This window comes from Ahaetulla prasina, chromosome 6, assembly GCF_028640845.1.
Source record: "Ahaetulla prasina isolate Xishuangbanna chromosome 6, ASM2864084v1, whole genome shotgun sequence".
Classification (NCBI taxonomy): Eukaryota; Metazoa; Chordata; class Lepidosauria; order Squamata; family Colubridae; genus Ahaetulla; species Ahaetulla prasina.
Window position 1 is genome coordinate 59,464,701 of NC_080544.1, and position 17,354 is coordinate 59,482,054.

Below are 17,354 nucleotides of genomic sequence, written 5' to 3' on the forward strand. Positions count from 1 at the left end.
AAAAGGTGATCACATGACCTTGGGACACAGCGACTGTCATAAATATGAACCAGTTGTCAAGCAGCCATGTGTGAATCAGGTGATCATAGGGATGCTACAATGGTGATAAGTGTGAAAAATGGTCATAAGTCACATTTTTCAGTATCGTTATAACTTCAAACGGTCACTAAACGAACGGTTGTAAGTCAAGGATTACCTGTAGTGCTGCATCATTTTTTGACTGGTAAAAAATATCATTTCCAACACTGATAAATCACAGATCTTTGTATCTGGAATAACATCACTTTTCCATTTCCCAGTGTAATTATTTTGGCAATCCTCTCCCACCTGTGCTCAATACAACCATAATTCCTTCTATCAGATTCCAAATCAAAATTTATTTATAGTCCAAGACCAAATATAATAAAAGACCGGCATACAATGCAATAGATATAAAATTGTGAGTAAATCCTAAAGCAATTAGCAATAAACAAATAAAACTAGCAATGAATAGCATGAGGGAGAATGATTCCTAAGAGATAAGAGAGAAGAATTCTGCAACTTCCCTGGAGATCTCTGAAGACTAAGCACCTAGGAGAAGAGTAACAATCTGAGGAGTCCTTGGTGTTCTCTGAGGTTAGTTGTTTTCTTGCAGATGTTTCATTACTCAAACTAGGTAACATCAGCGCTAGTGTAATACTCTCCTGGTGACAATGGCAATGAGAGTTATTAAGAATTGGAAGCATTACACCTGATTGTCGTTGGCTGTATAACAGACAATAGCACATGAAATACATTCTATCTCCAAGTCTGAACAGAAACAAGTTTAACTTTCATAGGGAAGGCTTATATACCTACCAGTTATTGCCTTAATAGGTACACCCCAATTTGTGCCAAAGTAAATAGTCATGGAACATATGAGATGTTATAAAATACCTAGGAACAGACCAGGGAAGAGGAATGTTTGTGCTATGAAAGGGGTGGCAGATTTCAATACTGTCATTTTGGATACCTAGATCCCAATTCCTTTGCTTTAGCTCAGCCAGGCTTTATCAAGTCCAGTGATGGGTTACTATCGGTTTGCCCCGGACTGGGCGAAACTGTAGTGGTGGCAGCGGGAGGCTCTGCCCACCCACCCGGACGCTTCTGCACATGCGCAGAAGTATTGCATGTGCAAGGGCATGTGCACTCACCAGAAAACTGGTAGTGACAGGTTTTGAAACCCGCCCCTGATCAAGTCCCAAAGCAAATAGTGCTATTTGCAGTTTGAGACACATTGACCCCTCAAATATCTACTTTTGTACTGTTCATTAAAATGTTACTCCCCAAAAAAATGTAAGTAATTTACAGGACCAAATCATATTGGTTGGTGAGCCCAGAGTCAGAAGTAAATTGGCTTAGCTGCAGAAGACCTCTAAATTGGAAGGGACCTTGGAGATCTTCTAGTCCAACCCCCTGCTTAGGCATTGTGAGGAGATCAATGTGCCTCAATCTGCTCAGTTCTTTCATAAGGAAAGGAATATTCCAAGATTTGGGACATTTGTTCTTGCTTATAAGCAATGTTTGGAACATTAAACATAATTAGAGCTACTAGGAAAAGAATGGGTTAAAAAAACTAACATGTTAACTATTTTACCACTGGAACTTGCAAGAAGCTTTTAAATGCCACAAAATAACAGCATATTTGCAGCCAGCTTACCCTCACAGCAATCACTCAGATTGTTTTTAAAACAACCCAAATAAACTCATGTAACAAAGAGCTAAGGACATTGGCAATTTATTTTATTTCTATTTTGTGCACAGTGAAGTATGAGTTCCCTATATGTCTTTAACATTTCAAATGCTGCTGTAAGAAGAATTGCAGCTCAACTCAACTTCAAATATTTTGTGAGGGAAATCGTGTAGAAGTACCCTTAAACCAGTGGTGGGATTCAGCCAGTTCGCACCACTTTGGGAGAACCAGTTGTTAACTTTCTGAGCAGTTTGGCGAACTGATTGTTGGAAGAAATCATAATCGCATTTAACCGGTTGTTAAATTACTTGAATCCCACCACTGCCTTATACACATAGCAAATGCTGAGAATAGAATACTGTATATGTAGGAGATGACTGGCCTGACGCTGAGGCAGGAGTCAAGTACAACATTAGTTTGGAGTCCCTTCACCCCCACAAGACATCTAAGTCCAGCCTTTCTTGAATTCCTTTGACCCTTATCTATCACCAATTTGTCTTGATTATTAGTAGTTCAGTTTTTTGTAATAGCTAACACAGATTAAACTTGTACTCATTTGAACAACCCTAGTTCCTGATTTTTTGCGCCTGACGACATGCTCAGAGTGTGTGTTCGCATTTAAATTGGATGCGTTCCACTGTACCAGACCAGCCTTTCTACTTGGAAATGTCTTTATAGCACTTTAGTGAATGATAGATGGCAAATATTTAACTGAATGAGTTTGTAAATCTGTTCTTGGCAGAAGTTCTTTGATGATACCCCGAAGCATTTGTGATCAGACTCTCTGGAGTTTATTAGCTGCCTAGCTGTAGAACTGAATCCACGGGGCGTTTCATTTCTTCTAAAGCCTATGGAATTCAGTTCTCAGAGCTAAGCCAGCCATATAGGCACCTTGTTCTTTGCAGATGTCATCTGTCGGAAAAAACAACATGGATTTACTACTAAAGATGCCAATGCTGTAAATGTCTCAATTTAACGGACCTTAGTTTAGTAGTAGATATTGGATGTAACAGACACATTTTGTATAGTATATTTTTGTACATTCATAAAATCCCATTCACTGTCTTAACTATGTGTCAGATATGTAACCATCATTACACAAAACTTATTGAGATTTAATGAACATTTGGTTTAAAGGACATTTGCAACCTTCTTCCCACCCACCCCCATTTGTTAAAATAAAGGTTAACTGCATTTTTAATACAGGGTGGGAGGGGGAAGTGCTTGCAAATATTTCAACATCTCAGTGTAATTAGATATGTTTATTCTTTGGCAGAATTTTAGAATTTCCCTTTCTCTTCTCTGGCTTAACATATCTTAAAAACATCTTCCTGTTTAGTGAACCTGCCAGGTTGGAACATGAATCCTATAGTGCTCTTCAGCCTACCTAGTGATAGGTGGGACGGACTCTGAATTGATTCATATATTGTATTAAGCCAAGAAGTAAGCCAAGGTGATTTTTTTCTGCTTTGTAATTCTTTCTCTCTGAATATGTATGTGGGTGGGTGAATGTGTGTATATACATATACACACATACTTATCCACTTACCTATCTCCAAGTGCTGCAAGAAGCCCATCTGGTAATATAGTATTCACAGTGTAAATGGACTAATGTTGGTTTTGGCTGGGGTTAAAACAGATGAGTTTAATCTTCAAATAATTATGTAAGCTATTCTTCTATCCCTGTGAACCAATATAGTACTTTGATAGGTGATATCTGCAGTAGCTTTCCCTAAACCTAATGCCTTTCAACTCCTCTCCATTATGTATGTTGGAGAATTTTATAAATTACAGTATCAATATAATTGACAGATTACAGATTGGGAAAACATGAGCTAATGCTCAGAAAGGTTTATAATTTTGTGCATTTAATATTATTCCTCCTAAGTTACAAATATATTTCTTCTTTATCTTCATTATCATATTATTATTATTATTATTATTATTATTATTATTATTATTATTATTATTATTATTATTATTATTCCCCACATCTCATGGTTTGAGGCGACTGAGTGGCTTGTATGTCTTGGGTGACGTGTCCCAATATTATAGGTACTGTAAATATTTAATTAAGTTGTTCCAATTTTCCTAACCTTTAAATCTCTAAGCACTATATTATCTAATCATTTTAGGGATTTTTTGCTTCATGTGTGCCTGTTTCAAATTAAGATCAACATCACTTCTTTTCAGTGCTGTTTTAGCAGAGCTGACAAATGATTATATGACTAAATCTTTGAAAGAGAGGCAAAGATACAATTCTGGAATATTAGTTTTTCTTGTTATGTATCTTCCCCTTGAAATTGGACATGGTTTTAGTGGATATAATCTAATCCTAATGCAGCTAGTTTCCGTTGGTATTATTTACTATTGATGCTGCTATTCCCATAATCCTTGCCATTGGCTAAATCAGTTGGGAGTTATAGTTAGAAATTAGTTAGAAAAAAACCACATTGGCCAACTCTGGAGCAGAAAGTTCAAAGGCAAAGAAAATGCCCCCCTTTTCTCCACTCTTGTCTTTTCTTTGCCATCTCAGAGAACTATAGCTTCCCTGATGTGCAAATACACTCTCCACACTCTCTTTAAAAAAGAAAACATATAACAGTTCTAGCAAACTGAGATTATCTTTTTAACTGTTTCCACAAATCATATTTTTGGTTAACCAGAAGAAAGGACTGTATTAGATTTAAACATATTGCTCTGAATTGATGATTGCTAGCCTGTAGTCAGTGACATGCTGAAATCAGTCCATCCACCCACCCACAAAAAAACAGACCAGACCAAAGATTATGGTACTGCATAACTCTTTCCTGAATTCTCCCAAGATACCTCTTGTTCCAAAGCTGGATCCTAACACCCAAAGGCAGATAAAGTTAGGAACAAAGTACTAACCTTCTGTGTGGTCGCTCCAGCTGTTTCTTCCCAGACTGTTCAAGAGACCTAGCCGGAGGCACTTAAATATGACAAGCTACTTACTCACTTCTCTTCCTGGACTGCTGAGGCATGCACATGGTCTGAGCAACTTCCACTGCCCCCTCCTTCCAATCTTTCAGTTTCCAGGCTTTTCTGAGAAATGAGGAAAGTGTGGGAGGGCAAGTCAAGCATCCCACAGAAGAATCTCTGCCAGCATCTTGTTCTCAAGAAAACCTCTGGACTTGTCATTGCAACTGCCTGTTCCAAGAAAAGGAAAGCACGCTTGAAACAGAAAGGTGAGTGGGAGGGCAAAAAGATACAGTACTTCAGCAGGGGATGGCATTTGTGCTTCCCTTGCTTGACTGGAACAGACAATTCAAGAGAAAGGTGATGTTTTATGCTATCTTGGCGAAATGGTTTCTTCCTCTCCCCCTTTTCAGAATTTAGCAGCCAAGATAAAATGCTATGGCTGTTAGCATTCCTGCTTTTGCCAAATGCATACAATAACCATTGAATACACTCCTTGGGCCTTTGGATCTTGTTTAGACTGGTTGATAGCCAAATAGGGAAAAATGAGCACAGCGGCCAAGCACAGTGGTAGCAATTGTTTCATACAGCAAATGGCATGTATGAATTTGCCCTGAGCTTGTAGCCAAGCCAGTGATTATACTCAATCCAAATACTGTAAGTTTTATGTTTTAAAGGTTGTCTAGATTAACAGTTTCATCAAGCTTGGCATTATCATTTTGATCCCGTGACGCAGAACCATGGGGCTGTCTTCTTGAGTTCTCCACTCAACAAGGCAAAATTTCTTTCCATATTCTAGGGTAGTATTGTAAGAAATTAAAATGGTTACTCACTGTACAAGAAAGCCAAACCTATAGGCCTGGCCTTGTAAGAGGGGTCCACGCAGACAACATTTGGTTGAAAGTTCCCTCATATCTGGAATCAGTTCTCAAAGCAAGCCCACAATATTCTTGGTATCTTTAAAATGTACTCATGACAAACTGATATTTACAGAGAACAAACCCACAATCTTTCTCATAGCAATATGAGAGTATATGAAGCTTTTCGAATGAATTTCAATTGCTACCATATAGCCTTTCCTGCCATATGTACACATTATTTAGAGGTGTCAGTCTTTCCATCATATTATTCTAACTGTATGCAAAAGGAATAAACAGACTTGTTAACATGTAACGTGCCATAATTCATTAAACACATAGATTTGCATATTTCTTTGCTGCCATAAATAACACATTAAAAACAGAAACCGCCTTCAGATCTATAAAGGTATTTCCTTGTCAGTGGCCTGGTTCATACAATGTGTTATTTTGTGTAATCATAATTTCTTGAATTAGCCATTACTGTTTAGATTCACATAACCTAACCCAATTCAGTCAACCATGGCTTGAGTTTTTGCTTATCTTGCCATATAAAATCAACTATCTCATACTACTATCTGGACTTCCAAAGAAGACAGGTAAATTTATTTATTTATTTATTTATTATTTAAATTTGTATACCGCCCTTCTCCCGAAGGACTCAGGGCGGTTCACAGCCAAGTAAAAAATACACAATACACTATAAATATTAAAATACAATTAAAAAACTTATTAAATTGGCCACAATTAAAATTTAAAAATAAAAACCCATTAAAAACCCATAAACTTAAAAAACTAACCCAGTCCAGCGCAGATGAATAAGTGAGTTTTAAGCTCGCGGCGAAAGGTTCGGAGGTCCGGAAGTTGACGAAGTCCTGGGGGGAGTTCGTTCCAGAGGGCGGGAGCCCCCACAGAGAAGGCCCTTCCCCTGGGTGTCGCCAGACGACACTGTCGCGCCGACGGCACCCTGAGGAGTCCCTCTCTGTGAGAGCGCACGGGTCGGTGAGAGGCATTCGGTAGCAGCAGGCGGTCCCGTAGATAACCCGTAGATTAGAAAATGTCTTTCTAAAAATGATGATTTTTTAAAAATTTTCCTCAGGAGGTATGGTATCTCATGTTTATCAGAGAAGGAAAATAGAAAGTTCCTGGAATCAGATTTAAAGGAAGTAGACAAGGAGCAGAATCCAATATGGGATAAAGATATCAATAATAATTCCTTTGGCAGCAGAGGATATTTATTTATTTAGAAATTTTGAAATCACCCATCTCCCTCGCAGAAAGACTCTGGGCAACATATAAATAAAATACCCTTATGGTAGAAAGAATATGGTTTTTAGGAATTCTGCACTGCTTTGCTTATTTAAATATGGTATATCATAAGTTTTCCTTCCCTGTTTCTTACTATTATGCATATTACTATTATGATTGTGAAATTCGGTATTAAGACAGAATTGCAAATTAGATCTAAGTGAGTCATATTTTAAAGAGGATTGACAATACATTTAAAATATAATAAAGATTGTAATTGTTCTGGTAAAATTTATGCTCTGATTGGATTTTTAATTTCCTTCCTACCACATGAAATACATAACCAATACTAATTAATTTGCATTTTTTTATTTGCACACTTGATTTGGGTTTCTGCTTGTTTTACATGTTTTCAGAACCAAGATAACCTAACATAAAACCAATATTTGGTCTTATGATATGTCTGAAGAAACAAAAAGTATCAAGAGTAACTCAAGGTTTTTAGCTCTCTAGGTTTTTATAGTCTTTCCATGCCTGAGGTAGAGTAGCTGAGTTCATTGGTTGCAAACAAAAATCCTGTTAAGTGTATTATAGTATAACATTTTAGAGAGTATTTGTAATTCATGACATGCATGAAGTGTTATCTTGATTTTCTATTAATATCAAAGTGATAGTTGGTGGAGCAAATAAGATAATATGTAATAGTGGCCATTCACAAAATATTATTGGGTCTTTCAGAGATACTATTAATGAGCTCATTGGTTGGGTTTGCAAATTTTTCTCAGTATAGTCAACTAACTACATTATGGCACACTTTAAAGTGTGAATTCATCCAGGTCTGTCCTGCAGTAAACCATTGCTGGATATAGATCTGTATGTCCTTCAAACTACAAAACTCATCTGAATATTCTTCTTCTTAGGATGGGTATTGTGCTTCAGAAATACTCTTAATTCAATTACAATTTTTTGACTAACAAGTCTGAAAAAATACTAGAGCTCTGCTATGTTGTGCTTTTGATTCAATCTCTTCAGAGTGCATGGCTAAATTGTCTCTTTAAAAGCAGTCACATTATGTGAGCCCAGAAAAAGAGTCCAGTGCTTTAATAAAATCTAGACATGGACTACATTCTTGCTCTTGTGTCTTTTTGGAAATCAAACACAAAGCACCGCAGAGATGTACAATTTTATCACAAGTTTTCATCACAGACAACAGATTTTGTGGCATTTTCTGAGTGGAGCTATAAATGTAGAGCTTAGGACATTTCAAACAAAAAATACTACCATGTAGCAGGAAGAGTATTTGCAAGTCATATCATTTTACCATATAATATAATCCACATAATAAAAAAATATTAGCAGAATTGTAAGAGCTATACTGAATTTACCTGAAAGGAAAACAGGTGTTTTTTTAACCAAACTTTTTATCAATCTTAGATTTTTCTGAGAATATAATAATCTAGTCTTCCTTTTGGAAAAAGACTATCTATAAAATAATTAAAATGTCTGAAAACAAAAGGCGTTAATGAACAAGATTGGAGTTAGTGCAGATGTCTGAGGGCTAATTCTCCACCATTACATTTTTATAGGTTCTGAACTTTTTGATACCCCAAAAGAAATAAAAGAGGGTGTGTGAATAAGTGCACTAATGTGCCTATCGTCCCTGTCATTGTGTTTTTATTCTCTTGTTCTTGTTTTTTGTTTGACAAATTCCAATAAATAAAATAAATAAATGTGAAGTCCAGTTAGTGATGTGGACTATAGTGCATGAAAACCTACTATTTAATCTTGGAAGTATAGCAAGATTTTAAGGCATACAATTAAATATTGTTTCGGGCTGTTTTTAAAAATGTATTTTGCATTTTATTCTTACTCTCAAAATCTCCCTTTGATGCTGCTGTGCTAAAATATGTGATATTACTTAATCCTTCCTTAACCTCTTTTTATAAAGATAAAATAACTAATAAGACAAGGAAAAAATTGAAAAAGGTTCACAGCTAACTTTGAAGCTATTTTTAATGCTGCTGGTTGTGAGCCTGAATATTTAATGGGGAAGTAAGCCAGACTGAAATCAGTTTGGCTTGCTTTTGAATAAATGTTTTCTGATAATTGACAAAATACGATAAAGATAGCCTAATCCCAATCACATATTTTAAGTTTTATTTGCCTATAAGTGTCCATTGAGTTGAAGTGGTAGGGATGTCATTTTGCATGAACCATGTAATTTGTTACAAGTCATATCATTTGCTTCATTTAGGCAGTGATGCCATGATGTTCTTAATCATGGTGATCATGGTGTGGCTTCTAATGGATGCCTATATAAACCTCAAAATCTTTCCCAGATAGCCATCATTGGATGTTATTGTCCAAGTTTACCTAAGAAGAACATAATGTTGTGTAAAGCCATGATATACTTTGCTTGACTTGGGTTTAATGCAGTCTATGAATTTGTTCTTTATGATTAGAAGCAATGTTGAATGCTTGTGAACATACTAACTGTGTTATATTGAGATGTTATTCAATTAACCATGGCCAAGCAAACCAGGACATAGTCTAAACTATAAACTTAGTATATATTTTCTTTTTAAACCACATAATGTTGACATCAGTATTGATCTAATTCTAAGGGACTGATAGCTACCAAAATTATTTGCTTTAATTTTAGTGTGAAAACATTTTTCTGTCCTCTTCCAGAGAGGAAGATGACCAAAAAACTAAGCCTTATTTCAAGTGGTAAGTATTTTTGCATAACAATTTTGTTATTTTGGAATAAAGGGGAAGAACAGGGGTTTTCCAGCATTCACTCTAATGTTACAGTTTCCTGCACAGATTTTATCTTAAAAACAGAAGTATATTATTATACTTTTGTATTGTTTTTAAATTTATTAAAAAATTTATAATTTTATTTACTTTTTTAACCTGCACGATTGTTAAAATCATTCCTCAAACCAAGATAATTTCTGATATTCTGAAAAAATATAAATGAAGTTTAAGATTTGATATATATTAATAAGCAAGACAAATTCTTCAAATGAATTGAATACTCTATTGCTATTCTCATTGCAAGTCTTTTATTTATTTTATTTATTTTATTTTATTAAATTTTTATACCGCCCTTCTCCCGAAGGACTCAGGGCGGTGTACAGCCAGAATAAAATACAGAATATATACAATTAAAAAAAATTAAAATAAACTATTACTAAACGGCCGGTAATTTAAAAGATTTAAAAATTTAAAATATTACTAAACCCCCAATTTAAAATCAACTATTTATGCCAGTCCTGCTTGAATGAATAAATATGTTTTTAGCTCACGACGAAAGGTCCGAAGATCAGGCACTTGACGTAAGCCAGGGGGGAGTTCGTTCCAGAAGGCCTGCTCTCTGTGGGACTTTTAACTGCTTCATTGGCTTGAATATGGCAGTTTCGTGCTACATGTTATCTACAGAGATCCTGCAGCAAGGTATTGCTGCTTCTAAGGAATCATCAGCCTAACTGAGTTTTTGGAGGGGAAAGGTCTTTCCAGATCTTCACAGATTCTTCAATATCTCTGTAGGAGCTCAAGATCCTCTTCAGAAATAATAGCTGATTTTTAGATAGCAGTATCTAGCAACCTTGACTCTGAACACTCCCTCGGGCTCTGCCTGGTCATCTCCTAGAGAGGAAAGAGTATGTAGATACTAGGATGCAAGCTGAACTTGAGGGAGACATTATCTACCTTAAAGGGCTTGGTAAGATTTAATTATTATGCCAACTAAGAAGAACCTTCAATTGTAAAGATTCTGACTGGAAAAAGAAATCTAAACTTGAAACTGTTATTAGTATTGGTATATATTAATAGATTTATCTATTTTTCATCAATTTCTTGACAAATTATGGTGGTTCGCACAATTAAAATGTGCATGGCATGTATGCAGAAAACCAGCAGTCCTCAACCGTGGCGGCTTGGCAGCCCAACTAGAAGAGGAGAGGGGACCTGGGCAGCACAAGTGGTGGGCTGGCATGCACACAAACAGCTAAACTTGCGAGAGCAGCAGGCTGGCATGTGTGTGATTGCCCACCAGCCTGCTGTTCATGCAAGTTGTGCTTTGCGCGCACACTGCAGCCAGCCACTTGTGCGGCGCAGTTCTGAATAGGCCATGGCCTGGTAGTAGGCCACAGCCCAGAGGTTGGGGATAATATAAATAAAATATCCATAGTAATAAAAACATTAAAATGTCTATGGTGAGAAAGGTAAATTATCTAAGTAATAATGACAACATCCTAACCCTACTATTCTATTTACTGTATTGTAACACAACAGTCCTATAATAATACAAACCAACATTCAATTACAGTAAAATTTTGTTTAAATTACAAAAGCCCTAAGGAATGATTCAGTCATCTGTTTTCCAAAATGCCATCAAGGTGGGGCTAATCTAATTTCTACTGAGAAACTGGTATGTCACACTTACATAATAGCATAAAAGTATCGACTCCATATATAAGACTACTGTAGGCTGAAGCTGCCATACCTTAAAATGATGCAGGTATATAAGCAGGGTGGATAGCCAGGAATCTTGCCTAAAAGAACCCTTTAGGAGATAAAAGGGAACTAAGTTGTTAAGGAAAGAAAGGAAAAATGTCACCTAAACCAGACAAAAGATGTTGGGCCTATGGGAAACCCTTCCCCAAATCCCATCAACAGCTACCAGATGTGTAAATCAACAAGGCAAGAGTAGCTACTAGTCTTGTGTATCAACAAAGCAAGAGCTTTGAGGATAAAAGGGATCCTGAAACCCACCCACTTTGGAACAGAATGGGACAATTCACCATAGCTAATTTGCCGCAGCCAACTCACTGTAAACAACTCGCCATGGTCAACTAGCCATGGGACAACCCACTGCGGGACAATTCAATAATTCAATTTAATTATTTTAAATGATTTTAAAAATATTTTAATTTTTGTCTTTCACATTTCATTTTGTTCTTCCTTTGACATCCTTTCTTTAATTATTCTATTCTACTATTTCTTCAATATTAGTGTAATTCTTGTCCCGCAGCGTGTTGGCCACAGCAAGTTGGCTGTGGCGATTTGGCTGTGGTGAGTTGGCCACACAAGTTGTCGAAGATTCCTTTGGAATTGTCTTTGGATTCAGACTTGGCAGCTCCTATCCTCTGGCTAATGCCTGTCAGCCTAGATGTGCACATGGATCAGTATGTGTGTACACACAAACACATGTATAGACACACAAACATACACCCATTTGTCAGATTCAAATAATTCTATCACTGGTTTGCTGAAAATGGGAACGCACACTAGCGCGCATGCAAATCTTCCACACATGCATGGCTTCTGCCATGCAACGAGGCTTGACTAAACAGCCTTTCAGGGCCTGCTCCCCTCTATCTCTGCTCTCTGGGGAAGCAGCTGCTTCTCTCTGAACTGCTGGGAGAGTGTCTTGTGCAATTTAGCAGCTATGAGCCACCGCTTTCCTCTAAGTCCCATCTGGAAAGCGCTGTGACTGAGAGAAACAGCATTCAACATGGCTGATGCTTCTTTGTGCTGCAGCGCGGCAGCTCACAGCTGCTAAATTGCACAAGATGCTCTCCCAGCAAGAGCAGCAGTGGAGAGAAGCAGCTGCCAACCCAGAGAGCACATGGAGCATGGAGGGCTCGGCAAGGGACGGAAGAAGTGGCTGCAAGATCTCTGCTGCAGTGCTTTCTGAATAGGACTTCTTACAGGCAAGAAGAACTGTCCGGTCCATTCCCTTTTTGGCGCTCCTGAGCCAATGCCTCCCCCCCCCGGCCCTTCAGCCAATTGCTTGTTATGGTCTGTCAGCAGCAGATGGCAATGGAGTCGGACAATGATGAGGCTGAGGTGAGGCCAGGGCCATCGGGAAGTGAAGTGTGGACTCCAGAACCTCCAAAGACTGATAGTAGTGAGGCAGAGGAACAGGAGGAGCCTGTTCCTGATGCGTGCATGAGAAGAGCTGCCAGAAAGCAAGAGCAACTCAAGCAAAAAGGACAACTCAGGGCCAAGAGATGATTGGCCTTTCACATAAGGCTTTTAAGCCTTACCAGCACTGGCATTTAAGCTTTGCTGGAAAACAATGTTGGTAGCTGCATCTTCTGCTTCGTCTTCTGCTTCATCTACATCTTTGTTTTTGTGGCTTCTGGACGTTTGCAAAGAAGGGCCTTTGGCAGTTTGCCTAATTGAACCAAGGTTTACGAGATAACTGAGGAATTTGTGTTGGGAGGCATTTGTTTTACTTTGAGTTGAATGATGCTGGGAATGAAGTAATTCCCAGCTGTTCGAATAAAGTTTGCTTGTTTTGCCACGGACTAAGTTTATTACTACCTACTTGAGCCTGGGTGACAACATTGTTTTGGTCTGGGGGGGCAGTAGTTTGAGGCCAGAGGGGGGCAATGGTATACGGGCAGAGGCCTGGGGCAAGGCCAGAGTGGGAGAATGGCATGTTCCCCGACCTGGCTGATGTGAACAGTGAGCAGGCGGAGGCTCCAGGCAAGGCCGGAGCCGGGGAATGGTGCATCCCTAGGCCCCAACCTGAGGCAAAGGGCGAGCAGGCAGCATGCTTACCTTTAGTGAGCAGAGCAGGCGAGGTGCAGAGATTAGCTGGGCTGCATGGTGAAGGCAAGATATATAGGGCAGGATTGGGTGGGGTAGGGTGCGGCAGGGTGGGTGGGGCAGGCGGGGCAGGGCGAACGGCAACTGGGCGGGCAGGGCGAGCAGTAAGCCAGCGAGTGGGCAGGTGGGGTGGGGCCAGCCAAAGGTGGTATTTGCTGGTTCTCCAAACTACTCAAAATTTCTGCTACCAGTTCGCCCAAACCAGTCTGAAACGGTTGAATACACCCAGGTGTACACTGTTCTTAAATTCACTGAGCCTCTATGTATTTGTTTTGTGCCTTTTGATTGAAAATGATTTCAATATGGCTGTTTTCCAGGTCTGTGAATGTGAATGAATGACATAAGCTGAACCTGGGAGCGTACATATAACACATGCTTTCCTAAAATGTAAAATTACTAGGAATTTTTCTGTACATACATAGTGGGTGGGCTGCTTATGGCTGGAGAAGCAGACCTAAATGTATTTTGATATCAAGACTTACAGGCTTTATAGATAAAAACAGCACTTTGAATTGTACTCAGAAGCTCATTAAATCAGTGCAGGATCTTGAACACAGGATAAGATGCTTTTGATGTTTATTTCCACATAACTGGGTCATCATTGTACCAATTGTAACTTCCAGATGTTCTTCAAAGGCAGCTCCGTCTAAAGCACATTACAGTGGTCTGCATATGTGAAGAGGAGGACATGAGTTAGTTACAGCTGTAAAGTTCTCATGTACCAACTAGTGTACTGCCAAAGATGCGGGGGAAAACCCTAATCTTGCCTTTCTTCCGCTTACCAATCCAGCAGTACCTGTGAGTCCAGGAGGACCTCCAAATAATAGATTTGTTCTCCTTTGAAAAGTAGCATAAAATATGAATCAGAGAAAGAAAGAAAAAATGATGAGGTCATGGTGAACTTGTCTCCTCAGGCTCGTTTCTTCTTTCAATTCTCTCTGAGCATCTTTTTCTTCCATTGTAGAGAATCATGCCATTTCTCCCCCAAAAAAATTTCAGAGTATTTTTTCCATCTAGGACAGTAAGCAGAAAAATACTATCAAAATACTACTGTACTCTTTTCTTCCTCTCCAGACTGCAATTTCCAGCAGCTGCTTTCCATTATTGAGGGTAGGAGGAAGAAAGCAGTGGAAAATAGTTGAATTTTGTAGAAGATGGCCTTTGGTTCCTAGAACAAAATCGTTATGTTCTGATTCCCAAGGAGGCCCCTCAGCAGAAAACAGCAAAGTGATTTTCTAAGAAGAAAAGATCATGCTCAGCTATTTAAAAAAATCATTATGTTGCAGGCTGAGGAATCCTCAAAAAGCTGAATAACATATTACAGGTAATTGTAATTACAATAATTACAAACAACATTCTGCAAATCATTATATTATGGAAAAAGTGATAAAGGCAAAGCTTTACAGGAAGTGTTTTACATGGAGCGTGATAGTCTGGCATTTTCTTTTTAATTACTCCTCTCCTCTCCTAAAGAATAACACTATTGGATTACAGCGTGTCATTAGATATATAGCTCTTTTATGAAATCATTTTAGTTCCTTTTTTCCCCCAAATACAATCCAGCCTTTATATGAAAATAAAATGATTGCAACATAAAAGAGCCTTCACACACAGGAAGAAGAAATGATTGATCTTGTTTACTATCAGGATTATAAAGTTGGAACCTTTACAAGCAGCAGCAGCAAGATGCAACGTGAAATTTGACAGTGTAATACTCTGTCAAGATGGTTTGCTATTTAATATTGCTGTATGCATTCTTTTCACTTACTGATTTTCTAAACAGATTTTTTCCCCATCTCTCTTTCCTGCCCCCATCTCCATTCCTTCTTAGCTTAGCTTAACGGATGATTAAGAATTCTTAAGAACTAAAAAAATGGCTCATAACTTTGAGACATTTTGGAGAATCTTTATACAATTCGTCTGGTATTGGAACCAGACTTATTTACTGCCAAAAGGGCTAGCTCCTCCCCACCATCCCCCACCCTTTTCCTTTCTGGTCTGAGTTACAGTCAAGCTCCATCTCTCAATCAAATTGAATCCTAATTTCTGTGGGAAACCTCAGGATTTCTGCCAGTTCTTTGCCTTGCTACTGTCTACCCCGTCACCATTTTCATTGATGCCTGCCTTTTCTTCACACTTTCTAGGATTGCCAGTGTGTCCTAATGTTCCCTTTAATTGTATTCATTTTATGTATTCCATTCATGCTTATACTTATATATATCATTACGTACTCGACAAATAAATAAATAAGATAAAGTTGGACTTCATTACATTACAATGTGTTTTGATGCGGCTTTTGTAAACCACTCAAACAGAATTTGAACTGCTCCAAATGCTGTCATGGAAGTTTTGGGGTTGGCCAGCTATTTAGAATGTTGTAGTTAGGGTCATACACGTATTAAATCCTAATGCAATTTGCTTAATTTGGACTATAGCGTGTGAATCTAGTTTTGTGACTTACTCCATAAACCATGACTCACCACAGTATATGATCCCTGTCAGTATTATTGATTTGTATTACTTGTGGGATCATTCTCACAGCCATATTAACATGCTTGAAGTAACAGAAAAAATATGATGGAATAATTTGTACTGCCTCAATGGCCAAGCTCAATTCTGTCTCAGTTACAAAGCTTGTGAACCATGCTGTCTTACACCATTAACATGAAATAATTTAAGTCTTTTAAGAGCAGTAGTTGGTAAATTCTCTTGGCTGTGTGTTTTCCTTGTTACAATGTCATTAGTTGGCAAGAAAACAACAACCCTCCAATGCTTTCTTTAAAATGTGGCTAAAATGGGTTAGGAAATACGGGCAGAGACATAATCCAATTTTTAAGTTGCCTAAATGACAGGTAACAAGAAGAAACCTGTTTATATATTGCATGGCTAGTGCTTTTCTGGAAGAACACAATTGATAAGTGCTTTAAGAATATGGCAGTACCAGTAATGAAAAGTCACAGCCAGCAGCATCCAGAAACAGTTCATGATATATACTGTATAAAATGTTGTTACAGTAGGCAAAATTGCCGGGCCACTAGCCCAGCATAATAGAAGTATTAGAAAGCATAGCAATCCAAACTCCTTATCAGCAGAAGCAGCAGAAAGCTTATAATATACTTTTTGGGACAGAACAGCAGAGTCCAGCTGTCTTTCCCAGTTTACAGAGGCCTTCTCTATAGATCCCTGATGGCGAACCTATGGCACGTGTGCCAGAGGCTAGAGCCAGAGGGCATGCAGAGCCCTCTCTGTGGGCATGCACGGCATTGCCAGCTGCTCTTCCGGGTTCCGTCGCACACATGCATTCCAGCCAGCTGGTCTTCGCGCCCAGGTAGATGCATAAGGTATTATAAGGAAAGGGGATCAAAAGTGAGTCACAGTACATTCATTTTTCTAAAATCCAAGAAGAAGACATATTTGCATACACATAGTATATACATCCAAGGATTAGTTATTCTGGATTTTTTTAAAGAAGGTGTAATGTTCTTGCAAAAAAGGAGGTTGTGAATTTGATCCTAGGTAGAGGCAGATGTAGGGTCTCCTGCTTGGGCAGGGGGTTGGACTAGATGACCTGCAAGGTCCCTTCCAACTCTGTTAATCTGTAATAAGTGATAAATTCCTCTTTATAAGTATAAGTGATAAATTCCTCTTTATAAGTAACTCACACAATATTCACAAAGTTATTTCAGAGAGTTGTGATCAGGCATTATGCAGGAAGATGCCAGACTCTCTTTTGGCCTAGCCCAAAATGGCTATTGAGAAAATGCCCTGCAATTGGAGGAGATAAAGTATGTTTATATCAGGATCAAGTAATTAATGGAAGTTCCTGACCACATAATTTTCAATACTATCTATTGATTACTTACATAGCAAGTCTTCACCCTTAGTTCTCAGGCTTTTTGTAATGGTAAGTTCCCAGATTCAGGAGGTGGTTGCCTAAATAACCAGCTGCAAGCTCTTTCGTCCAGTTTTGGTCA